Source organism: Sus scrofa, chromosome 2, assembly GCF_054392235.1.
Source record: "Sus scrofa isolate SSC_HxYL_T2T_F1_AM1 chromosome 2, Sscrofa_HxYL_maternal_Yorkshire_Landrace_v2.0, whole genome shotgun sequence".
Lineage (NCBI taxonomy): Eukaryota > Metazoa > Chordata > Mammalia > Artiodactyla > Suidae > Sus > Sus scrofa.
The window spans coordinates 91,360,790-91,388,694 of record NC_139384.1 but is presented as its reverse complement, the minus strand read 5'-3'; the positions used below and the strand labels follow the sequence as shown (position 1 = coordinate 91,388,694).

General features: G+C 42.4%; 1 protein-coding gene across 24 annotated transcripts in view; it reads right to left on the bottom strand.

Moving 5' to 3' along the window:
* The window catches only part of UIMC1 (ubiquitin interaction motif containing 1), a 140,094-nt gene extending 112,200 nt beyond the window's left edge, over nucleotides 1-27,894 (bottom strand). For 8 of the 24 annotated variants that reach the window (XR_014834677.1, XM_021076340.2, XM_021076372.2 and 5 more), the window contains exon 1: nucleotides 4,147-4,176. The gene's annotated coding sequence lies outside the window, so the exon portion shown is untranslated. 24 annotated transcript variants of the gene reach the window in all.
* Nucleotides 27,895-27,905: the final 11 nt, after the last annotated feature.

Sequence of the window (27,905 nt, the reverse complement as noted above, 5' to 3'; positions counted from 1 at the left end):
GCTCATGGCAACGCCGGATCCTTAACCCACTGAGCAAGGCCAGGGATCGAACCCACAACCTCATGGGTCCTAGTTAGATTCGTTAACCACTGAGCCACGACGGGAACTCCAGGATGAATCTTGAAAATATTATGTTGAGTGAAAAGCAGCCAGACAAAAAAGGCTGCATATTACATGTTTCTTTCTATATGAAAAATCCTGAATAGACAAATCTACAAAGGTAGAAAGCATATTAAGACTGTTAGAAGCTGGAGGAACGAGAAATGAGGAGTGACTGCTTAATGGATATGGGATTTTCTTGAGAGGTGCTGAAAATGTTTGGAATTAAAAAGTGGTGAAAGTTGAGTAAGTAGAATGTATGAAGGAGTTCCCGTCGTGGCTCAGTGGTTAACGAACCCGATGAATATCCATGAGGATGCAGGTTTGATCCCTGGCCTTGCTCAGTGGGTTAAGAACGCAGCATTGCCGTGAGCTGCAGTGTAGGTTGCAGATGCGGTTCAGATCCCGAGTTGCCATGGCTGTGGTGTAGGCCGGCAGCTGTAGCTCTAATTCAACCCCTAGCCTGGGAACCTACATATGCCGTGGGTGTGGCCCTAGAGACAAAAAAAAAAAAAAAAAAAAGGAAGAATGATGGAAAAGCCACTAAATTGTACACTTTAAAATGGTGAAAACACAGATGCAGCTCGGATCCCACGTTGCTGTGGCTCTGGTGTAGGCCAGTGGCTACAGCTCCAATTTGACCCCTAGCCTGGGACCCTCCATATGCGTCGGGAGCGGCCCAAGAAATGGCAAAAAGACAAAAAAAAATAAAAATAAAATAAAATGGTGAAAACAGTGAATTTTATGTTATATGAATTATACCTAAATTAAAAAAAAAAAAATCCACAGATGATTTTACTTTATAACCAAAGCAGAGAATCACTGATTTAAATGGTCACTGATTTACAAAAAAAACCTTGGGAGTTCTCTGGTGGTCTAGCAGTTGATTTAGCACTGTCATTGCCATGGCTCAGGTTCGAACTCCAGCCCAAAACTTCCACATGCTGCAGGTGCATCCAAAAAAAAATAATAATAAAAACAAGTTCCTGTTGTGGCTCAGCAGATTAAGAACTCAAAAAAGGGTCTGTGAGGATGTGGTATGGATTCCTAGCCTCACTCACTGGGTTAAGGATCCAATTTGCAAGAAGCTGTGGCATAAGTTGCAGATATAGCTTGGATCCAGTGTTGCTGTGGCTGTGGCATAGGCCTACAGCTGCAGCTTTGAATCAACCCCTAGCCCAGGAACTTCCATACGCCACAGGTGTAGCCAAAATAAATAAATAAAAATTAAAAGAACAATCTTAACTGTGTTATTACAAACTTCTCAAATTGTTTAATTATTCGATTACTCCAAAAAAGGAAAAAAGGAGTTCCCGTTGTGGGGAACCCAACTAACAACCATGAGAATGTGGGTTCAATCTCTGGCCTCGCTCAGTGGGTTAAGGATTTGGTGTTGCTGTGAGCGGTGGTATAGGTCGCAGATGCGGCTCTGATCCTGCTGTGGCTATGGTGTAGGCTGGCAGCTACAGCTCTGATTTGACCCCTAGCCTGGAAAGTTCATATGCTGCAGGAACAGCCCTAAACACACACACACACACACACACACACACAAAACCACTGCGTGGAAAGCTTGGGGGCAAAGGGACCTTAATAACAGTCCTCTATGAATGACTGACTCTTATCTCTAGATAGGCAACTATTTAGTACCAAGCTGTTTATCAAGTGATCATATAAGCTTGACTGTTTCTCCAATTTAAAAAAAGGTCAGGAGTTCCCTGGCTCAGCAGTTAATGAACCCGACTAGTATCCATGAGGATTCGGGTTCAATCCCTGACCTTGCTTAGTGGGTTAAGCATCCAGCGTTGCTGTGAGCTGTGGTGCAGGTCGTAGATGTGGCTCAGATCCTGCATTGCTGTGGCTGTGGTATACAGGCTGGCAGCTACAGCTCTGATTGGACCGCTAGCCTGAGAACCTCCAAATGCTGCAAGGGCGGCCCTAAAAAGACAATAAATAAATAAAGTAAGTAAGTAAGTAAGATAAAATAAGGTAAATGTAGAGTTCCCTGATGGCTGACCAGGTTAAGGATCCAGCAGTAGTAACCACTGCTGTGGTTCAGGAATTGCTGTGGGGAGGGTTTGATCTGTGGCCCAGGAATTTACCCAAGCCGCAAGTGGGGCCAAAAACAAGTAAATAATCATAAATAAAAATTTTTAAAAATTAAAATACAAGTAATTAAAAATAAATAAAAAAATAAAAATAAAAAATTTTTTTTTTTTTTTTTTTTGTCTTTTTGCTATTTCTTTGGGCCGCTCCTGCGGCATATGGAGGTTCCCAGACTAGGGGTCCAATCGGAGCTGCAGCCACCGGCCTACGCCAGAGCCACAGCAACGTGGGATCCGAGCCGCGTCTGCAACCTACACCACAGCTCACGGCAACGCCGGATCGTTAACCCACTGAGCAAGGGCAGGGACCGAACCCGCAACCTCATGGTTCCTAGTCGGATTCGTTAACCACTGCGCCACGACGGGAACTCCAAAATAAAAATTTTAAAGGTAAACACACACCCATACCCCTACACACACACACACACACACACACACACCCTCTATTTCCCAGTTTATAGTCGGCCTCAGATTAGGACAAGTGTGTAAAAACAGAATGCAAACACACTCTGAGTAACAAAGCATACTTGTTTACTAAGTCCTTGGACACTATTTTAAGTACCTTACACATTATAGAGGTTATTCCTCCCAATAACTCTACGTGGTAGGCATCATTATTTTACACTGTTTCTACCACGATTTTACACGTTAGGAAACATTCATAATCAAACCATAATTTCTTAAGTTCAGAAGACTATGTTGGAAATTAAAAGTTCCAAATGTCTGATTCCAAAAAGACATTTTTTGATTCAAATAAAAGGCACTGCCTCTATCAAGTAAAAATAAAGACCGTGGCAAAAACTTTCACTTTTTCCTGTGTTGTTTTTTTTGTTGTTTAAGCACCGCATCCACAGCATATGGAGGATCCCACGCTAGGAATCCAATCAGAACTGCAGGGACGGACCTACGTACGCCACAGCAACATCAGATCCCAAAGGCATCCGTGACCTACTCCGCCCAAAACTTTAACCCACCAAACGAAGCCAGGGATCCAACCTACATCCTCATAGATACTAGTCGAGTTGGGTTCTTAACCGGCTGAGCCACAACGGAAACTCTCTGGGTGATTTTTTTTGTTTTGGGTCATGACCCGAAGTTGAAGAAGTTTCTGGGCTAGGGATTGAACCCGAGTAACAGCAGTGTCATCGCCGAATCCTTAACCGCTAAGCCACCTGGGAACTCCTCCTGGCTGTTATTTATACTCAGTATGACACAGTAACTAAATACAAGAATATTGCAGTCAGGCTGGCTGGATTCAAAACCAGCTCAACCCATCTCTAATCCTCAATGATCTAATCTGTAAAATTAGGAAAAGTACCCATCTCATAAGGCTATCAGTGAAGATTCAATAAATGAGTATATGTAAAGACCTGAAACACTATTACCTTAAAACGCGGAAACATACTAGTTGGGTTGGAGGAGAAAGGGGGAAAAGATAAGAATTTCCAAGGAAAATCTTTATTTCTGGCCAAAAAACTAGACCACTCACCAACAAATCAGTAGCCTGGAGGAGGGAGCGAGCGTGAGGAGAAACCGGGTATTCAGGCGGAAGATACCTTCGAGGGGCCGACGAGCCAGAATGGCCCGAAGGGACCCAGCGGAGGATGAAGGCCGCACCCTCTGAGTGAGGAGCGCGGGTCCTGCACCCGAGGACGGAAGCCCTTCCGACTTCCCGAGAGGCCCACCCGGCGTCCCGACAGGCCTCCCTGGCGACGGGAGGCGCGGACCAGTAACCTGAGGGGCCCTCCTTAAGACTCCAAAGAGCCGTTGGGTCGGGAGGCGCCCACCTCAGCGTCCGGAGAGACCCACGTCAGCGTCGAGAGAGCCCTGCCCCACAGTCAGAAGCGCCCCTCCGGTGAAGAGCGAGCGGCGGCCCCCCTGAGGAGGAGAAGAAGGGGGCGGGAAGAAGGCCAGTAAGAGGTGTGAGGAGGCCGCAGATACTCACCCACCGGCCCGCGACGCTTCGCGAAGCTCCTCCTCCCGGGTACAGCGGTTCCCGAGCGTCCGAAACACGTCAGGAGCTGGGGGCGGGGAAGCCTGCGCTCGCGAAGCAGAGGAACGGCGAGAGGAGACGCGCGCTCGGGGAGGGCGCATGCGCGGGCGTCTGGGGACGGAACCAACCCGCACTGCGGGGGGACGCGCCTCCAGGAGACACCAACTGTGCGAGGCGGGGGGGAGTCATCAGCCCGGCGCCGACCCCGTCTCCGAGGGCAGACTAGGCACCCCCTGGTGCTTTCTTAGTTTGTTCGTTTGCTTTATCATTTGCTAGCCCTTTGAGGGAAACCAAAGAGTATCAACAGGGTTCCCAAAACCCTACAGTGAGCCCTTCAAAGTCTCTGCCACATCAAGCCTGCTCTGGCCCTGTCTTTGCACGTATCTAAAGTTATACTGAAACTATTTGTTCATATGACCACTAAAAAATTACCTCCGAATGATGTGTTAACGTCTGACTATTTCAGGAGAAGGGGAGAATCTGGGATACGGAAACTCTTAGAGATGCCAGGTGGAAGCACAAAATTAGAACAGTCACTTTAGGTGAAATTTAAAATATGCATTTTATGACCTGGCAATTTTGTGTCTACAGGTGGGCCAAGGAAGACATATTCATGTTCAGGCTCACTTCCTTGCAAAAAATGTAAGCAAAGGAAATCTACAGTAAGACATTAACGAATAAAACATATGTTCGTACAATACAACAGTACAACAAAAAAACTAATAAATGAGTTCATGGTATCAACATTTGACAGCTCAAAAGAGTTCTTGAAATAGCAACATGCTGACAAATATACATGTAAAATGATTTACGTATATTTAAAAATACATAGAATGACCGTATTACTGATTACGGAAAATTTATACATGTAAACTATAGAAAATGAACCAGATGAATATATGGATACACATCATGATAATCTGAGAACATGAGGGTGGGCAGGGGTGGAAACCAGGATGGATGGGAAGGAGGAATAAATAGGACTTAACCACAGATGTGTCATTTCTTTAAAACAAAAGAAGAAACCTAAACAAAATGTTAACAGTTGGGTGGTGGAACTATAGGTACACTATTCTTAGTACTTTTTTGGTAACATTTAATTCTGGAATGCCCTTTTACTTTCCCCTCAAGTCGCCCACCTCCAAATGATTCTCCACAATCCATCTCAACCAATTCTTCTGCCTCCTCTAACCCCAGGTCATTTCTCCTGCTTGCTTCCTCAGCTGCTGAGACATTCAATCACTCATTGTATACTATAATTATCTACTATATGTACTCATATATTCTGTAAGACTTGTGATCTTTCTGAGGATGTGCTCCATATAACTCTAGCAAATAGTAAAGAACCTAGCCAAAAATAAATACCCAAAACATGTTGATTGAATCAGGAAGTGGGAAAACCACAGATGTCCTCTTGAAGTATCTTACTTCAGAAGTATCTACATGTAAGGATAACCTGACCCCCTTGCTGTACAGTGGGAAAATAAAAAAAAAATTTTTAAATAAAAAAAATAAAAAAATAAAAAAAAAGAAGTATCTTACTTCAGAAAAGAATGTTGATGAAAAGCCACAATGTTGTAACATTCCACTTATATGAAATATCTACAATAGGCAGATCCTTAGATACAGAACGTAGATCAGTGGTTGCCAGGGGCTAGGGAGGGGAGTGTGGAGAGTGACTGCTTACTGGGTACCAGGCTTCTCTTTGGGGTGATACAGATGTAAGATGGATTAGGTAGTGGTGATGGTTGTACAACATTGTGAATGTTCTAAAAGCCACCTATTGTACCCTTTAAACTGGCTACAATGAATTTTTCCTCAATAAAAAATAATACATATATATATACGTATAATATATACACACGTATACATATACACACACAGTAATGCAATTGTTGTTAGCAGCCATCTTACAACTCTGAGAGGACCGAGCCTATAGTAGGCAGCCTCTAAGATGCCCTCCAATCATCCTGCCTCCTGGCAATCACATTCTCGGGTAATCTCTTCCTTGCCCTTTAGGGTGGGCTAACTTTCTAAAAAATATACTATGGCAGAAGTGCTGGGATGTCATTTCCAAGACCAGATTATAAATAGACTGGCTTTCTTCCTAGACATTCTCACCCTCTGAATTTGCTCACTTTGGGGGAATCCAAATGCCAGCTCATGTGGCAATCACATGGAGAGACCCACCCCTACACCCCTTAAAGACAGAGTTTGACCACAACCTCATAAGAGGCCTTAAGTCAAAGGCACCTCCAGGGTAAGCCACACTTAATTTCCTGACCCACAAAAACCATATTTATATTTTAAGACACTAAGTTTTGAAGTAATTTGTAACATAACAACATATAACTAATACACAGCCTAGAAGAGGAAAAAACATAAAATAGCTGGGTGAGGCCCCTGATCATAGATACTTGGAGACCATCTCACTTCTGGGCTCTGAGATGTGAGATAATAAATTTCATTAATATTTACATCACTTGGGGAGTTCCTGTTGTGGCTCAGAGGAAACAAATCCGACTAGGAAACATGATGTTGTGGGTTCGATCCCTGGCCTCGCTCAGTGAGTTGAGGATCCGGCGTTGCCATGAGCTGTGGTCTAGGTTGCAGACGTGGCTCGGATCTGGCAATGCTGTGGCTGTGGCATAGGCCAGTAGCTATAGCTTCCATTAGACCCCTAGCCTGGGAACCTCCATATGCTGTGGGTGCAGCCCTGAAAAGACAAAAAACAAGCAAACAAACAAAAATTTACATCACTCTTGTGGAAGCCATTTTACACAAGGAGCCATCTCAAATTTCAACCAATAAGAACTGCCTCATCTGCATCAATCCAACAATCCCCAGCTTATATAACAGGAACCTATACAGAGCTGGCCCTCTGCAAACATGGGAAACAGCGAACTTGGGCAGATAATGGGGAGTGGACAGCTTCCTTTGCTGCCAGCCCTCTACTTCCTTGCAATGTGTGCAATAAATCCATCTTTCTCTGTTTTCTACTCTGACTTGAGTGAATTCTTCCACAGCCTGCAACCTGGGCCAGATCCAATCAGTTGCCACCCTTGACAACTCTTGAGTCAGGTTTTCTATTACTTAGAGTAGTCAACATCCTAGTTGACAGAAATCTGAAGGTCTATCAGAAAGGGAATGATATATTATATAGTATATACTCATGTAACAGAAACATAGGACAATTCAAAGAAATAAACTAGACCTGCATGTATTATGAATATATCTCAAAAATATTAATTTTTTTATTTTTTGCCTTTCCTAGGGCCGCTTCTACGGCATATGGAGGTTCCCAGGCTAGGGGTCTAATCAGAGCTGTAGCCACCGGCCTACGCCAGAGCCACAGCAACCCCAGATCTGAGCCGCGTCTGCAACCTGCACCACAACTCATGGCAACACTGGATCCTTAACCCACTGAAGAAGACCAGGGATCAAACCTGCAATCTCCTGGTTCCTAGTCAGATTCATTAACCACTGAGCCACGATGGGAACTCCCATTTGGTTTCTTCTAAATCTATAAGTAGCACACACTATTAGATAGTGTTCTTGGTTCCATTTTGAAGCAAAAATTCCTTCTCTTTTTTAAAGCTTCCATCTCAGTTTAACTGAAGAACAGCTTGAGACTGCAAGCAAGCTATTTTAAAACTGTTATAATTAACAAATACTCACCTACATGAATCTGAATTTTTTAGATATTGTAAGTCAAAATAAAAGAAACATATGCCTTCAATAACACAAAAATACATATACATAAGGTTACTCATTGGTGATTCAAAACTTCTGGAAATAACTTAAATGTCCATTCATAGGAGAATGAAATATCCAATTAAAGGTGTATTATGCAGATATAATAAGCAGTGGCAAAACAAAAACCACACACACACACACACACACACACACACACACACTCGAAGATCAATTTACAAACTATCAACTGGTTATCAACTGGGAATGGGTACACTCAAAGGGGAAAGAATAATGAGAAAAGTAGCCATTAGAATGGGATAGAAATGTGGAGCACAGATATTCTATGTTAATACCTTTTTTTTTGTTTGTTTGTTTGTTTGTCTTTTTGCCTTTTCTAGGGCCGCTTCTATGGCAGATGGAGATTCCCAGGCTAGGGGTCTAATCAGAGCCGTAGCCACTGGCCTATACCAGAGCCACAGCAACACGGGATCTGAGCCACATCTGCAACCTACACCACAGCTCACGGCAACGCCAGATCCTCAACCCACTGAGCAAGGCCAGGGATCGAACCCGAAACCTCATGGTTCCTAGTCGGATTTGTTAACCACTGAGCCAAGATGGGAACTCCGTTAATACCTTTTTGCAGTTCTAGTTTTAGAACCACGTTAATATTTCACACACTAAAAAAATAAAATCAGGAGTTCCCGTCATGGCGCAGTGGTTAACGAATCCGACTAGGAACCATGAGGTTGCGGGTTCGGTCCCTGCCCTTGCTCAGTGGGTTAACGATCCGGCGTTGCCGTGAGCTGTGGTGTAGGTTGCAGACGAGGCTCGGATCCTGCGTTGCTGTGGCTCTGGTGTAGGCCAATGGCTACAGCTCCGATTTGACCCCTAGCCTGGGAACCTCCATGTGCCGTGGGAGCGGCCCGGGAAATAGCAACAACAACAACAACAAAGAAATAGCAAAAAGACAAAAAAAAAAAAAAAAAAAAAAAAAAAAAAAATAAAATCAGGAGTTCCCATTGTGGCACAGCGGAAATGAATTCGACTAGGAACCATGAGGTTGTGGGTTCAATCCCTGGTCTCGCTCAGTGGGTTAAGGATCCGGCATTGCCGTGAGCTGTGGTGTAGGTTGTAGACGAGGCTCGGATTTGGGGTTGCTGTGGCTCTGGCACAGGCCAGCAGCAACAGCTCCAATTAGGCCCCTAGCCTGGGAATCTCCATGTGCCGTGGGTGCGGCCCTAAAAAGACAAAAAGACAAAAAATAAAATAAAATAAAATAAAGTAAAGTAAAGTAAAGTAAAATAAAATAATAAAATAAAATAAATAAAATCAGAGTCCCCTTACGGCACAGCAGGTTAAGGATCCAGTGTTGTCACTGCAGCACCTCAGGTTGCTGCTATGGCTCAAGTTCCATCTGTGGCCCAGGAACTTCCACATGGCATGGGCACAGCCAAAAAACAAAACACAACAAAACAAATAAACTAAACTGTACTGAAAACAAATAGCATAATCACACTGAAGGTAGGGGAGGGACAAAACGCACACTAAAAAGGGAAAAAAACAAATGCAAACACACGCACACACACACATGTATGTATATGTATGTACTGAGAAAGCCTAGAACAATAAAGGTGTATTATGCAGATATAATAAGCAGTGGCAAAGAGAATTGCACGACAATTGCAAAGAGAACAACTAGCCCCCAGACCTTAGTTTTTTGGTGGGTTTTTTTGTTTGTTTGTTTGTTTGTTTTTGGTTTTTTGGGCCGTACCCCCACAGCATATGGAAGTTCTCAGGCTAGGGGTCGAATCATAGTTATAGCCACTGGTCTATGCCACAGCCACAGCAGTGCAGGATCCAAGCTACATCTATGACCTACACCACAGCCCACAGCTCACAGCAACACCAGATTCTTAACCCACTGAGCGAGGCCAGGGATCAAACCTACAACCTGGTTACTAGTCAGATTCATTTCCACTGCACCACAATGGGAACTCCCCCAGACCTTAGCTTTTAAAAAATATTTCCTATTATATGGAACTAGGGCTCCTCAGAAAAATGGCTGACTACAAGGAAAGTATAAGAAGAGCCTGGATCACCTTATTGTGCAAGAAAGTCACACAGTTATAAACAATGCTGGGACTGTCAAACACACAAGAGTTAACCTTAAGAAAACGATAACAATAAACAAGCAGTGGGAAAAAAGTACGACATCGCTAATAATTAAAGAAATAGAAAATAGGACATCCCTGGTGGCCCAGCAGGTTAAGGATTGGGCGTTGTCACTGCTGACTTGGGTCACTGCAGTAGTGTGGTTACTTCCACATTGTGAGTGCTGCCAAAAAAAAAAAAAAAAAATAGAAAATAGAAGTCCCACAGCATATCCAGCATGGCTCTCATTCAGATGTGAAGGAGAAATCAAAAGTTTTATAGAGGAGTTCCCATCGTGGCGCAGTGGTTAACGAATCCGACTAGGAACCATGAGGTTGCGGGTTCGGTCCCTGCCCTTGCTCAGTGGGTTAAGGATCCGGTGTTGCCCTGAGCTGTGGTGTAGGTCGCAGACGCGGCTCGGATCCCTCGTTGCTGTGGCTCTGGCGTAGGCCAGTGGCTACAGCTCCGATTCAACCCCTAGCCTGGGAACCTCCATAAGCCGAGGGAGCGGCCCAAGAAATAGCAACAACAACAAAAGACAAAAAGAAAGAAAAAAAAAAAGTTTTATAGATAAGCAAAAGCAAAGAGAATTCAGCACCACTAAACCAGCTTTACAACAAATACTAAAAGAACTTCTCTAGGTAGAAAAGAAAAGGCTACAACTAGAAACAAAAAACATTATAAATGACAAGGCTCACCAGTGAAGGTGTACATATAGTAAAGGTAAGAAATCATTCACAATTATGCTACCAAAACCAGAAATCATGATAAGAGGAGGGTACAAATACAGGATACTGGAAGTGTGTTTGCAATTAAGAGACTAACAACTTAAAAAAATTTAGTATATATATAGACCCCTATATCTAAACTTCATGGTAACTGCAAACCAAAAATTTACAATAGACACACAATTAAGAAAAAGCAATCCAGGAGTTCCTGTCATGGCTCAGCAGGTTACAAACCCAACTGGTATCCATGAGAATGTGGGCTTGATCCTTGGCCTCACTCAGTGGGTTAAGGATCTGCCATTGCTGTGAGCTGCAACACAGGCCAACAGCTACAGCTCTGATTCAACCCCTAGCCTGGGAACTTCCATAGGCTGCAGGTGCAGCCCTTAAAAGAAAAAAAAAAGAAAAAGCAATCCAAACTCAACATTAAAGACAATCATAAAACTACAAGAGAGGAGTTCCCATCATGGCACAGTGGTTAATGAATCTGACTAGGAACCATGAGGTTGCAGCTTCGATCCCTGCCCTTGCTCAGTGGGTTAAGGACCCGGCATTGCCATGAGCTGTGGTGTGGGTCGCAGACAAGGCTGGGATCCTGCGTTGCTGGGGATCTGGTGTAGGCCAGCGGCTACGGCTCTGATTAGACCCCTAGCCTGGGAACCTCCATATGCCTCGGGAGCAGCCCTAGAAAAGGCAAAAAAAAAAAAAAAAAAAACTACAAGAGAAGAAGGGGGGAAAAGACTAACAAAATCAAATCCAAAACAATTAAGAAAATGACAAGAACATATATATTAATAATTACCTTAAGTGTAACTGGACTAAATGCCCCCAACTAAAAGACACAGGCTGGCTGAATGGATACAAAAACAGGACCATATACATGCAGTCTTTAAGAAACCCACTTCAGTTCTAGGGACACATACAAACTTAAAGTGAGAGGATGGAAGAAAATATTCATTGCAAACAGAAATCAAAAGAAAGCTGGAGTGGGAGTTCCCATCATGGCGCAGTGGTTAACGAATGCGACTAGGAACCATGAGGTTGCAGGTTCGTTCCCTGGCCTTGCTCAGTGGGTTAAGGATCTGGCTTTGCCGTGAGCTGTGGTGTGGGTCGCAGATGTGGCTCAGATCCCGAGTTGCTGTGGCTGTGGCGTAGGCCAGTGGCTACAGCTCCGATTAGACCCCTGGCCTGGGAACTTCCATGCACTGAGGGAGCGGCTCAAGAAAAGGCAAAAAGACAAAAAAAAAAGAAAAAGAAAAAGAAAAGAAAGAAAGCTGGAGTAGCAATACTCATATCAGACAAAATAGACCTTAAAATAAACAATATTATAAGAGACAAAAAAGAGTATTAAATAACAGTCAAAGGATCAATCCAAGAAGAAGACATAATAATTGTAAATATATATGCACCCAAACATAGGATCACCTCAAAATATAAGGCAACTGTTAACAGCCTTAAAAGGAGAAATCACCAATGCAATAATAGTGGGGGACTTTAACAACCCACTTACAAGGGTTCCCATGGTGGTACAGCAGAAACAGACCTGACTAGGAACCATGAGGTTGAGGGTTCGATCCCTGGCCTTGCTCAGTGGGTTAAGGATCCAGTGTTGCCATGAGCTATGGTGTAGGTCACAGACGCAGCTCAGATGTGGCATTGCTGTGGCTGTGCCGTCGGCCAGCAGCTGTAGCTCTGATTCGACCCCTAGCCTGGGAACCTCCATATGCTGTGGGTGCGTCCCTAAAAAGAAAACAAAAACAAAATATCTGCTGTAAGTGGACAGATCATCCAGACAGAAAATCAATAAGGAGACACAGGCCTTAAATGATGCATTAGACCAGATGGACTTAATAGATATTTATAGAATATACCATCCAAAATCAGCAGAATGCACATTCTTCTCAAGTGCACACATAACATTCTCTAGGATAGATCACATTCTGGGCCACAAATCAAGCCTCAGTAAATTTAAGAAAATTGAAATCATATCAAACATCTTTTCTGACCACAACACTATAAAACTGGAAATCAACAACAAGAAAAAAAACCCACAAAAAACATAAACACGTGGAGACTAAATGACATGCTACTAAACAAAAAATGGATCACTGCAGAAAGCAAAGAGGAAATTAAAAAATACCTAGAAGCGAATGATAACAAAGACACAGTAATCCAAAACCTATGGGATACAGCAAAAGCAGTTCTAAAAAGAAGTTTATAGCAATACAACCCTACATCAGGAAACAAGAAAAATCTCAAATAGACAACCTAACTTTACCCCTTAAAGCAACTAGAGAAAGAAAAACAGGCAAAACCCAAAGTTAACAGAAGGAAAGAAATCATAAACATCAGAGCAGAACAAATGAAATAGAAATGAAGAAAACCATAGAAAAGATCAATGAAACTAAAAGCTGATTCTTTGAAAAAACCAACAAAATTGATAAAGCCTTAGCCAGACTCATCAAGAAAAAAGGAGAAAGTACTCAAATCAATAAAATTAGAAGTGAAAAAGAACTTACAATGGACATCACAGAAATAGAAAGGACCATAAGAGACTAATACTAGCAACTATATGCCAATAAAATGGACAACCTAGAAGAAATGAAAAAAACTCTTAGAAAAGTACAATCTTGGGAGTTCCCGTCGTGGCGCAGTGGTTAACGAATCCGACTAGGATCCATGAGGTTGCGGGTTCGGTCCCTGCCCTTGCTCAGTGGGTCAAGGTTCCGGCGTTGCCGTGAGCTGTGGTGTAGGTCGCAGACGCGGCTCAATCCTGCGTTGCTGTGGCTCTGGCGTAGGCTGGCAGCTACAGCTCCGATTAGACCCCTCGCCTGGGAACCTCCATATGCCGCGGGAGCGGCCCAAGAAATGGCAAAAAAAAAAGAAAGAAAAGTACAATCTTGCAAGACTAAACCAAGAAGAAATAGAAAAGATGAACAGACCAATCACAACTAATGAAACTCACACTGTGATTAGAAAACTTCCAACAAACGAAGTCCAGGACCATATATGGCTTCACAGGCAAATTCTATCAAACATTTAGATGAGCGTTAAAACTTATTCTTCTGAAACTATTCCAAAAAACTGCAGAGGAAGGAACGCCCACAAACTTATTCTATGAGGCCACCATCACCCTGATACCAAAACCAGACAAAGATAACACAAAAAAGAAAATTACAGGCTAATATCACTGATGAACACAGACGCAAAAATCCTCAACAAAATAATAGCAAATCAAATCTAGCAATACATTAAAAGGATCGTACGCCACGGTCAAGTGGGATCTATCCCAGAGATGCAAGGATTTTTCAATATTTGCAAATCAATCAGTGTGATACACCACATTAACAAACTGAAAAACGAAAACCATATGATCCTCTCAATAGATGCAGGAAAAGCTTTTGACAAAATCCAACACACATTGGGCATAGAGGCAACCTACCTCAAAATAATAAAGGCCATATATGACAAACCTACAGCTAATATCATTCTCAATGATGAAAAGCTGAAAGAATTCCCACAAGGAGTTCTCATTGTGGCCCAGCAGGTTAAGAATCTGACTAGTATCCATGAGGAGGCAGGTTCAATCCCTGGCCTTGCTCAATGGATCAAATGATCCAGTGTTGCCATGAGCTGCTGCATAGGTCACAGATATGGCTCAGATCAGGTATTGATATGGTTGTGGCACAGTCTGGCAGCCACAGCTCTGATTTGACCCCTAGCCTGGGCACTTCCACATGCTGCAGGTGTGGCCCTAAAAACAAAAGAAAAAAAAAACAGAACAGTACAGTACAGGCACAACAGAACAATAGATTAATGCAACAGAATAGAAAGCCCAGAAATAAACCCACGTGCCTATGGTCAACTAATTTATTACAAAGGAGGCAAGAATATATAATGTAGAAAAGACACTCCCTTCAATAAGTGGTGCTTGGAAAACTGGACAGACACATGTAAAAGAATGCAATTAGAACACTCTCTAACACCATACACAAAAATAAACTCAAAATAGATTAAAGACCTAAATATAGGACTGGATACTATAAAACTCTTAGAGGAAAACATAGGCCGAACACTCTCTGACATGAACCACAGTGATGTCTCCTCAGATCAGCCTCCTAGAGTAATGACAATGAAAAAAAAATAAATGGGACCTAATTAAACTTAAAAGTTCTTTCACAGCAAAGGAAACCCTAAACGAAATAAAAGACAACCCATAGAATGGGAGAAAATCTTTGCAAATGAAGCAACTGACAAGAGATTAATCTCCAAAATATATAAACACCTCCTGCAGCTCAATAACAAAAAAAAACAAACAACCCCTTCAAAAAATGGGCAGAAGATCTAAACAGAAAATTCTCCAAAGAAGACACACAGACGGCCAAAAAATACATGAAAAGATGTTCAACATCACTAATTATTAGAGAAATGCAAATCAAAACTACTATGAGACACCACCCTACACCAGCCAGAACGGCCATCATCAAAAAGTCTACAGACAATAAATGCTGGAGAGCGTGTGGAGAAAAGGGAACCCTCTTACACTGTTGGTAGGAATGTAAACTGATGCAAACACTGTGGAAAACACTATGGAGATTCCTAAAAAAACTCAAAAAAGGAATTACCATATAATTCAGCAATCCCACTCCAGGACATCTATCTGGAGGAAACCATGACTCCGAAAGACACATGCACCCCAATATTCATCGCAGCACTATATACAATAGCCAAACATGGAAGCAACCTAAATGTCTATCAACAGAGGAGTGGATAAAGAAGATGTGGTACATATACATAATGGAATATTACTTGACCACAGAAAAGAATGAAATAAGGGCATTTGCAGTGACATGGATGGATCTAGAAATTATCATGCTAAGTGAAGTTAGTCATACAGTGAAACACAAATATCATATGCCATCACTTATATGTGGAATCTAAAAAAAGGATACAAATGAACTTATTTGCATTACAGAAACAGACTCTCAGACTTTAAAAAACATGATTACCAAGGCGGATAGGTTGTGGGGGAGGGAAAGACTGCAGGTTTGGGATGGAAATTTTCTAGAATTAGCTTGTGATGATGGTTGTACAACTGTAAATATAATAAAATTCACTGAATTAAAAAAGTCCTAAAGCACATTTGCTAGATTAGCAAAAACAAATAAAACAGAAAAAACTCAATTGGATTGTGAAAAAATAAGTATATTTCTGCACTGAGACTGCACTATAAACAAGAATAATCTTTCTAAAGAGAAATTTGGCAATAGCTATCAAGAGTCATAAAAACAATCATATTCTCCACCTGAGTAATACCATGTTGGGAAATATATCTCAGGGAGATGATTCAAAAGAGAGAGGAACAAATTTGAAGAAAGATAATTATAGCCAAACAGTATGTTACAGCTAAAAACTAGAAACTATACAAATGCTCACCCATGAGAGAAGGCTAACTTGAAACAGGCCTCAGGAGAACAATACAGTGACAAATCATTACATTACCACCAGGAATAGCAACAATAGGACCTTGTAGAAATGTGGTAAATACCCTATCAAGGAAACTTAGGCTAAACACAATAGAATCCCAAGAAATATACATAAAGTCAGCTAAGAGAAAACTGGATGTAGGTATCAAAGAAAGAAAGAATTGATAATGAGTAGATGATTTGAAGTTGGAATTTTTTTTTCTTTTTTTGCCTTTTCTAGGGCCACTTCCCACGGCATACGGAGGTTCCCAGGCTAGGGGTCTAATCAGAGCTGTAGCCACCGGCCTACGCCAGAGCCACAGCAACGCGGGATCCAAGCCGTGTCAGCAACCTACACCACAGCTCAGAGCAACGCCGGATCCTTAACCCACTGAGCAAGGCCAGGGATCGAACCTGCAACCTCATGGTTCCTAGTCAGGTTCGTTAACCACTGCACCACAACGGGAACTCCTAAAGTTGGAATTTTTTAAAATATGACTTTTATTATATAACGAAATCCATACACAACAGAAATGGGAGAGGTGACTGTGGCCAGAAGCTGGTGACTACCACCTCTCAATCCTGACAACAGTATGTCAAGTTCTCTCCCTCCTTTTTAAATTAACTTCATACAGCTCCGATTGGACCCCTAGCCTGGGAAACTCCATGTGCCAAGGGAGCGGCCCAAGAAATGGCAAAAAGACAAAAAAATAAAATAAAATAAAATAAAAAATAAATTAATTAACTTCAATTGAGATGTAATTAAGAGGATCAACCTATAGCATGGCAGTGTGAAGAGCTCCACTGACCTGCACCCCCAGCAAAACTGGTGAAAATTTATTTTATTTTACTTCATTTTATTTTATTGACTGTACTGCAGCATGTGGAAAGTCTCAAGCCAGGGACTGAACTGGCACCACAGTTGGGACCTGCACCACAACTGTGGCAATGCTGGATCCTTAACCTGCTGTGCCACATGAGAACTTCCCGGTGGAAATTATTTTAAAGCAACCATTCCATTTAAAGCCTCTACCAAGAGCCCAAAGGGCAAAAAATAAAGGAAAAAACACCTATTCCAAAAAAAATATACAAATTGGAGGTCCCATTGTGGCTCAGAGGGTTAAGAACGCAACATATTGTCCCATGAGGATGTGGGTTCAATCCTTGGCCTCGATCAGTGGGTTAAGATCCAATGTTGTTGCAAGCTGTGGCATAGTTCACAGACGTGGCTTGGATATGGTGTTGCTGTGGCTGTGCTGTAGGCCTGCAGCTCTGATTTGACCAGTGGCCTGGGAACTTACATATACCACAGGTGTGGTTGTAAAAAAAAAATACAAAAATTAGGTGATAGGGGTTCCCACCGTGGCTCAGTGGTTAACAAATCCAACTAGAAACCATGAGGTTGCAGGTTCGATCCCTGGCCTTGCTCAGTGGGTTAAGGATCCGGCGTTGCTGTGAACTGTGGTGTAGGTTGCTCAGATCCCATGTTGCTGTGGTCTGGCGTAGGCAGAACCCTAGCCTGGGAACCTCCATATGCCACAGGAGCAGCCCAAGAAATGGCAAAAAAAAAAAAAAAGCAGGTGATAGTCTATGGTATTTGAACCATGACCATTTCCTCTTTCCACCCTCCCAGTGAGGTAGAGATTTACCTCTAGACTGCTACAGCCAAGAACATCAGCTTCCAGTGAAGGGCTTTCTTTCAAGGAGGAACAGGACATCAGTGTTTTGCTTTCTGCCCCTGCTGTTGAGGCTAAGTCCCAGGCAAACAAAGTTGAGAATTTGGGGCTCCCCTCTTTCACCTAGCCCCTGCTCATGGAATGGAGGCTCTAACTTGGGTACATCATACTGGCAATACCCTTATACCCTAGGGTGACAGGTGTCACTCAGAGAAGCCTGCCATTTACTGTTTCTCTTTTTTCTTTTTCTTTTCTTTTCTTTTCTTTTTTTTTTTTTTTTTTTTTTTTTTTTGCTCTTTAGAGCCACACCTACAGCATATGGAGGTTCCCAAGCTAGGGGTTGAATCAGAGCTACAGCAGCTGGCCTATGCCACAGCCACAGCAATGCCAGATCCAAGCCATGTCTGTGACCTACACCACAGCTCACAGCAACACCGGATCCTTAACCCACTGAGCTAGGCCAGGGATTGAACCTGCAACCTCGTGGTTCCTAGTTGGATTTGTTTCTGCTGTGCCACAATAGGAACTCTGCCTGCCATTGCTTCTATTTTAAGCCCCAGATCCCTGGCTTAGAGCTTTTGCCTAGGGAGAAAAGAAGGTGGGGAGGGGAAAGGGAGAGGACAGAACTAAGAGATTAGTTCTCTTCTCAAAATAACTAACTTCATTTACAACAAGGCCCGGAGAAGTTCAAGCCTAGGAGTGCTCACAAGAACAGTGCTGGTTGTGGCTAAAGTCAATTGAGAAAAGAATCTAGATGCAGGATAAGTCATAGCCAGCTAGTGTACTGAAAAAAGCCAGAGAAAAACAGCTGGGAAAAGCACTTCTAGAGTCAGAACAAATATCAAACAATGACCTCAGAAACTATTCTTTCACTGAGTTTCCCCTGGTGGCATAGCAGGTTAAGCATCCGGCATTGTCACTGCTATGGCAAGGGTTTGATCCCTGACCCCAGGAACTTCTGAACACCTGCACAGCCAAGAATTAAAAAAAAAAAATTTGGAGTTCCCATCATGGCTCAGCAGGAACGAACTTGACGCAGATCCATGAGGATGTGGGTTGTATTACTGGCCTCGCTCAGTGGGTTAAGGATCCAGGGTTGCTGTGAGCCTGGTGTAGGTTGCAGATGTAGCTTGGATCCCGTGTTGCTGTGGTGTAGGCCGGCAGCTGCAGTTCTGATTCATCCCTTAGCCTGGGAACTTCCATATGCCCTGGGTGCGGCCTTAAAGGAAAAAACAAAACAAAACAAAAAACTATTATTTTAAATGAGACAGAATTTAATTGGATTAGTTTGCATAGCAATTTATGCCCCAAGGCATTGTTGAAAATGGCAGAGCAATCAGTTGCAATTACACTGCTGAGCATAGACAAGAAAACAGAGTTTTACCAAAATTACTATCATCCCAGGATGATTACAAAAAGGACATATACAAAGCTGGACCTCCCTAAAGAGAAGCATCAGAGGCTTAGCATTAAAGTGGGTGGGAGTGGGAAGTAGCCTTCTAAAATAATCCAGTCAATCACTAGACAAACAAAGAATCAAATAACAATAAATCCAAGCAGGTTGGGGGGACAAGTACTTAGCACTGCTATATTAGTCAAGGTTCTCCAGAGAAATAGGACCAACAGGAGATAGATACAGATAGATAGATAGATAGATAGATAGATAGATAGATAGATAGATAGACAGACAGACAGACAGACAGACAGACAGATAGATTTTAAGGAATTGGCTCACACAACTTCGAAGGCAGAAAAGTTCTGAAATCTTAAGATGAAACAGCAAGCTAGAGACCTAGGAGACCTGATGGCTTATCTCCAATTCCAGCCCAAAGGCCTGAGAACCAGAAGAGTCAATCATGTAGTTCTCATCCAAGGACCAGCAAGCCTGAGATCCAGGAAGAGCCAATGTTTTAGTTTGAGTTTGAAGATGGGAAAAAAAGCCAATGTCCCTGTTTGCTGGCGGTCAGATAGGAAGAATTCTCTCTTACTTAGGAAAGGTTAGCCTTTTGTTCTACTCAGGCCTTCGACTGACTAGATAAGGTCAAACCAATTTAGGGAAAGCAATTTGCTTTACTCAGTCTACCAATAAAAATGTTAATCTCAGGAGTTCCTGTTGTGGTGCAGTGGTTAACGAATCCAACTAGGAACCATGAGGTTGCGGGTTTGATCCCTACCCTCGCTCAGTGGGTTAATGATCGACATTGCCATGAGCTGTGGTGTAGGTCGCAGATCCGGCTCAGATCCCACATTGCTGAGGCTCTGGCGTAGGCTGGCAGCTACAGCTCCGATTAGACCCCTAGCCTGGGAACCTCCATATGCCGTAGGAGCAGCCCAAGAAATGGCAAAAAGACAAAAAAAAAAAAAAAAAAAAAGTTAATCTCAAATTAAAATAACCTTACAGAAATACCCAGAATAACGTTTCACCAAATATCTGCACATTCCATGGCCCAATCAAGTTGACACATAAAACTAACCATGACAGTTGCTATAATAAAATATCTAAAACATCCAGTTCTCTGGGAGTTCCTGTCGTGGCTCAGTGGTTAATGAATCTGACTAGAAACCATGAGGTGGCAGGTTCAATCCCTGGCCTTGCTCAGTGGGTTAAGGATCCAGCATTGCCGTGAGCTGTGGTGTAAGTCGAAGATGAGCCTCAGATCCCCTGTTGCTGTGGCTGTGGCATAGGCCGGCGGCTACAGCTCCAGTTAGACATGCTAGCCTGGGAAACTCCACATGCCGGGGGTGTAGCCCTAAAAAGACAAAAAGACAAAAAGATAAATAAAACATCCAGTTTTTTGGGCGTTCCCATTATGGTGCAGTGGAAACAAATCTGACTAGTATCAATGAGGATGTGGGTTCGATCGCTGGCCTCACTCAGTGTATGGGGATCCAGCATTGCTATGGCTGTCTGTGGCATAGGCTGGCAGTGTAGCTCTGATTTGACCCTTACCCTGGGAACTTCTATATGCAAAAAGCAAAAAAAAAAAAAAAAAAATCCAGTTTCCAACAAAAAATTACAAGGCATGCAAAGAAACAGCAAAGTATGATCCATACAATAGGTAAAAACTGGCAAAAGAAACTGTGAGAGCAATCAGATATCAGATAAATTAAAAAAAAAAACTTTTAAAGTACCCATTATGTATACATTCACAGAACCAAAGGAAATAATGATTAAAGTATAAAGGAAAATGTGACAACAATGTCCCATCAAATAGAAACTATTACTAAAGAGCTAAAAATTATAAAACAAGAACCAACTGAAAATTCTGGAGTTTAAATATATAATTACTGAAATAAAAATTCACTAGAGAGACATGACAGAAGATATGAATCAGGAGGAGAAAAAATAAGCAAACTTGAAGACAGGTCAATAGAAGTGATGTAAACCGAAAATGAACAGAAAAAAATGAAGAAAAATAAATAGAATCTGAGAGAAATGCGGAACACCATTCAGCATACTACAAACATATAATTGGAAGGGGAAGAGAGAAAGAACAGAAAGGAACAAATATTTGAAGTAATTAATGGCTGAAATCAACCCAAATGAATTAAAAAATAAAAACCTATACATCCAGGAAGCACAACAAAATTCAAGTAGTATAAAAACAAAGAGATCCAAGATACCTAATAGTAGAAGTGCTTAAAGTCAAATATAAGGAACAAAATCTTGAAAGCAGCATGAGAAAATTATGCTATATGAACATGTAAACCTGAATATTAACAGACAACTTCTCAGCAGAAACAATGAGGCCAGAAGGCACTGGAATAATATTTTCAAAGCACACAAAGAAAAAAAAACCTGTCAACCAAAAATCTTATATCCAGCAAATCTATCTTTCAAAAAAGAAAGATTTCTCAGATTAAAACAAACAAACAGGAGTTCCCACTATGGTGCAGTGGGTTAAGAATCTGACTGCACTGGTCTGCATCACTGCAAAGGCATGGGTTCATTCCCTGGCCCAACACAAATTAACAATCCAGCATAAGTTGCAGCTACAGTTTGAATTTGATCCCAGAGCTAGAAATTTCCTTATGCCATGTATGCAAGCATTAAAAAAAAAAAAAAAAAGACAGTGAACTTCATTGATAAATATTGTACGTTCCAATTGCTCCACCTACTGGCCATTCTCTTATCTCTCTCCCTCTCCTCCAGTCTCCCTATTCTCTTAAGACAAAACAACAATGAAATACAATGAAATGAGGCCAGTTAATAACCCTCAATGGCCTCTAAGTGTTCAAGTGAAAGGAAGAATCAATTGATACAGCAAACTTCATCTACAACATTTTTTTTCGTCTTTTTGTCTTTTTAGGGCCACACCCGGGGCATATGGAGGTTCCCAGGCCGGGGGTCTAATCAGAGCTGTAGCCTCCAGCCTAAGCAACAGCCACAGCCATGCAGGATCTGAGCCATGTCTGCAACCTACACCACAGCTCATAGCAATGCCAGACCCTTGACCCGCTGCGCGAGGCCGGGGATCAAACCCACAACCTCATGTTTCTTAGTCGGATTCATTTCTGCTGCGCCACAACGGCAATGCCAGGATCATATCATTTATGACTTTGTATCCCCAGCTCAGATCTGGCTTTGCTGTGGCTGTGGTGTAAGCCGGCAGCTGTAGCTCCAAATGGACCTCTAGCCTGGGAACCTCCATATCCCACAGGTGTGGCGCTACAAAGCAAAAAAAAGAAAAGAAAAGAATTTGAGATGAATGAAAATCAAGAAATACAAAAGCTTGTGAAATGCAACTAAAGCACTGCTTAGAGGGAAATTTATAGCTGCAATGCTGCTATTAAGAGAGAGATCACAGGAGTTCCCACTGCAGTGCAATGGAATCATATCCAACTAGTATTCATGAAGATTTGGGTTTGATCCCTGGGTTTGCTCAGTGGGTTGGGGATCCAGCATTGCCATGAGCTATGGCATAGGTTGCAGACATGGCTTGGATCCCACATTGCTGTGGCTGGAGCATAAGCCAGCAGCTATCACTCTCATTCGACCCCTAGCCTTGGAACTTCCTATGCCATGGGTGCGGTCCTAAAAAGCAAAACAAAAAAAAAAGAGAGAGAGAGAAAGAGAAGGATCACAAATCAATAACCTAAACTTCAACCTCAACACACTGGAAAAAGAAGAGTACACTAAACCTAAAGCAAGCAGAAAGAGAAAATAATAGAGCAGAAATTAATAGAGAATATAAAAACAACAGAGAAAAGCAGTGAAATCAAATGCTGATTCTTTGAAAAGATCTACACAATTGACAAACATTTAGCAATACTAACCAAGATAAAAAAAAATGACTTAAAGTACCAGAATCAAAAACAAAAGAAGGGCATTACTGTTGACTTTTTTTTTTTTTTGTCTTTATAGGGCCACACCCACAGCATATAGAGGTTCCCAGGCTAGGGGTCCAATAGGAGCCTCAGCTAACCGCCTATGCCACAGCCACAACAATGTGGGATCCAAGCAGAGTCTGTGACCTACACCACAGCTCACAATAATACCAGATCCCTGAACCACTGAGTGAGGCCAGGGATTGAACCCACATCCTCATGGTTCCTAGCCAGATTCATTTCTGCTGAGCCACAACAGGAACTCCCGTGTGCCATATTTTAGATTCCACATATAAGGGATATCATACAGTATTTGTCTCTCTTTCTGACTTCCTTCACTTAGTATGGGAATCTCTAGTTGCATCCATTCTACTGCAAATGGCATTATTTTGTTCCTTTTATGGCTGAGTAGTATTCCATTGTATATATGTACCACATCTTCTTAATCCATTCATCTGCTGATGGACATTTAGGTTGTTTCCATGTCTTGGCTATTGTGAATACCAGTGCTATGAACATAGGGGTGCATCGTTCTGAATTGCAATTTTGTCTGGATATATGCCCAGGAATGAGACTGATGGAGCATATGGTAGTTCTATAATTAGATTTCTGAGGAACCTCCATACTGTTCTCCACAATGGTTGTACCAATCTTCATTTTTACCAACAGTGTAGGTTTCCCCTTTCTTCACACCCTCTCCAGCATTTGTTATTTGTAGACTTATTAATGATAGCCTTTTTGACTGATGTGAGATGGTATCACATTGTAGTTTTGATTTGCATTTCATATAGAGGATTCTTAATCATCCTTCAAAGCTCAGAAGCAACAACTCCTCTTACAGAACTTCTCTGATTCTCCATTCTAAGCAACATTTGGTTGCTTCTTCCATTAGTCAGTTAATAATAACCGACGGCCAACTATGTCCCCTAAGTACCAAGTCTACAGGAAACAAGACAGACCCAGGCCTTAACAGAAACCATCATGATCCCCATAACTGTGGCTTCATTATCCCATCTCATCCACTCTAGCCTTGGTTGTTGTATTACACCTTTTATTTATTTGGTCACACCTGTGGCATGTGGAAGTTCCTGGCCCAGGGATCAAATCTATGGCATAGCAATGAAAACACTAAATCCTTAACAGCTAGGCCACCAGAGAACTCCAACTCTTTTTTTTGTTTGTTTTAATCTATATTTTATGATGCCTTGACATCTTGGAGCTTTGCAGACCAGGATGGAACTGCCCCTCTCAGGGTTAGCTAATTCCTAAAGGTAACAACAATTTGCCCTCAAGCATACCTTTCACAAACCAACAAATCCAAACCAGTATCCCCAACTACCTCCTTTATAGACTCTCATGTACCAAGCCAATATTCCCCCAAGGCCATATTCTAACACCCTTTACCCCAATGGCATTGAAATTGTGTGTCATCACTCAGTCACCTCTATAAATTAAGTCCTGGGCACAATCAAAACAGTTAACACATATTCTTTGATATTAAGTATATAGTAGATATTTTTTGGCTGTGCCTGCATCATGTGGAAGTTCCTAGGCCAGGGATCGAACCCATACCACCGCAGCAACCCAAGCCCCTGCAGAGACAACACCAGATCCCTTCCCACTGTGCCAAAAAAGAACCCCTCTAGTAGATACTTTCATCTCCAGAGTTTAATTTCCCAGAGCACAGGAATCATATTTTACTAGGCTCTGTAATGTGGGCTGGCATGCCCAAGAACACACAAAATCAATGTTTATTCAACTGAAATGTCTGGTGAACTGTGGCCCGTTCCTGTCCCTTGGCAAAGCCATTTCCCTCATATTATTCTTCTCCCATAGCAACAATACACAGTAGAACATGTTGAGCAGTGGTTCTCATTTTCCACAGGGAAGAAATTAAAGTCAGCCCCACAAATACTAGGCAGGTCTTTCAACAAGGAGTTCAGGCCTGGACAAATACTAGAAGCATTTTCACAAAGAGACAAAGCGGAAAACTGATGACATGGGCTGTTTACAGACACTCAGTGCTGTAACTCAGGACTCTGCCTCAGTGGCACAGGGGGACAAATCAAGACAACATTCATTGGAGAATAAATGGAAATTATTTTGAGCATCTAATTGGATTGGGAGTGGGAGGTGGGGGACTGTTATCCAATAATACATATAGCATCATAAGTACCCCTTTCTCAAGATTTGCTCCATTGTGTTAAATATATATACGTTCGAGTTACAGGATTTTAACAAAGATGCCCTTGGTACTTCTACCTGAATAACTCATGCTACACAAATATAGGTAACTAGAAATCTTTTTTAAGATAAGTAATATACAATAATGGGTTTTTAGGCTGGTCATGTGGTATTGGCAAAAAGACATGGATTTGCATTCTGAGGACTAGTTTGTTCAAGTATGGGCTCTGTGGCTAAGTAGCTGTATGGTCCTGACAAAACCTTCACCTCTCTCAGTCTTCCTTTATTGTCAAATAAGAAAGAATCTACATAAGAGAGAACCACCCCCAGGATTCGAGGATTAAATGTTACAATGTATGTTGTTGTTTTTTGTTTTTTTGTGGTGGCCCTGGAGCATATGGAGTTCCCAGGCCAGAGATCAGATCTGAGCTGCAGTGGTGGGATGGAACGCACATCCCAGAGCTCCCAAGATGCCTCTGATCCCACTGTCCAACAGTGGAAACTCCTATATGTTAAAGGTGCTTCATAACTATAAAGCTCTGCACAAACACCAGTCATCTATTGCACTGGAAGCTTTGGAGCCTGACATGAGGCCTGACACAGAGCTGGCGCTCACTATTTGCAGTCTCAATAAATAAATACCACTGATGAGTTGTGTGATCTCAGATAAGAAAAATCTCTTTCTCTCCTTCCTCATCTGACACCACGACTCCAATGTCCACCTTGTTCACTGGAATACAGGCATACTGTCCTTTTTCCTGTTCCTCCAACACAGCAAGCTCACTCCTACCGTTGCATCTATTTCCTCTCCTGGAACATTCCTCCCCAGTTCTTTGCATGGTGTCCCCTTCTTACCAATCAGGTCTTAGGTCAACTATTTCTTCAGAAGCTTTCTCTGACCACTTTGACTAATGTTCCTCCCATATCATTCACCCAATGTGTGTTCCTGTTTTATTTTCTCCTTAGCAGTTAGCACTATCTGTTGACTTATTACACTTTCCTTCACTAGAATAAAAAGCAAGATAGAGCTTCCGCATCTATCTTGTGCACCACTGTATTCCAATGCCCAAAACAACATCTAGCTCATAGTAAATTCTCAATAAGCATTTGAAATAACTTTATATCAAAAGTTTCACTATTGAAAAAATATATACTATGTACCTATGAAGATTCAGGCTCTATTTCAAGATGCTGGGGATTCAGCTGAGAGCAAAATAAACAAAAATCTCTGCTCTCCTGGGGCATGCCTTCTAGTGGGGAAACAATAAACAAGATTAAAACAATACCATATCTGATAACAGTCAGTGTTAAGGAGAAAAAAAAAAAGCAGGAAAGGAGGATATGAAGTGTATGTGGAGGGGCAAAATTTCAGCTAGGACAGCCAGAGAAGGAAATAAAGAGAAGAGCCACAAGGCTATATGGGGAAAAGGCCAGGATAACTGGGACAGGAATGAAGGGGCTGGAAGCTAACACAACAGGAGATGAGGTCAGGGAGGTTAAGAGAAGTCATACTGTATAGGCCTTACTGGCTAAACCAAGGACTTCGACTTTTACAAAGAGTAAGATAGGAAGGTTTTGGAGAATTTCAGCGCCGGGGTGCCACCATGTGGCTTGTTAAAAGAGGATCTCTGAGAGTTCCCCATGTAGCTCAGCGAAAAAGAACCTGATCAGGATCCATGAAGATGCGGATTTGATCCCTGGCCTCGCTCAGTGGGTTAAGGATCGAGTGTTGCTGTGAGCTGCGGCGTTGGTCGCACAAGCGGCTCAGATCCTGAGTTGCTGTGGCGTAGGTCAGCAGCTGCAGCTGCAGCTCTGATTCAACCCCTAACCCCGGAACTTCCATATGCAGCAGGTGTGGCCCTAAAAGACAAAAATAAATAAATAAATAAAATAAAAGAGGATCTCTGGCGCTGCTGTTTTGGGAGAATACCTGAGGGATAAACGAAAGGGCCGGTGAGGATGCTAAAATAATTGTCGCGCGAGAGAGTGCTCGGAAAGACTGAAGAAGGAGCAGACGCAGCGGTTGGAATAAATTTCAGCTTGTGACAGTTACGTTGGAGTACAGTTTAGCAGGAAGACTAGGCTGGGGGTTAGTACCTGGAACTCAAATGGTATGTAATATTAATAGTAATCGAATCATGGAAATGGACAACCAGCTCTACCACTTACTAGGAACGAACTCTTGAGTAAGCCATTTTTAAGTTCTGGGCCTCAGTTTCCCTACTAGTGAAACAAATATATTCCCACATAACAGGGCTTTCATGAGTATGAAACGAGAAGTGTCAAAAGCTGACCGTGAGCAATGTGAGAAACCTGAGCCAAGGACTGCACGAGCCTGTCCCGGAGGGAGGGGGCTGCCGTGGAAGCCGCGACCAACTCCACTCACAACCTCCGATGTCCGAGCAGCAGCGTTGAAAAGGTAGCCGCTCTCCCGCACTGTAACGTAGTCTGCGGTGCCCAAACCTCGCGAGATTTGTAGG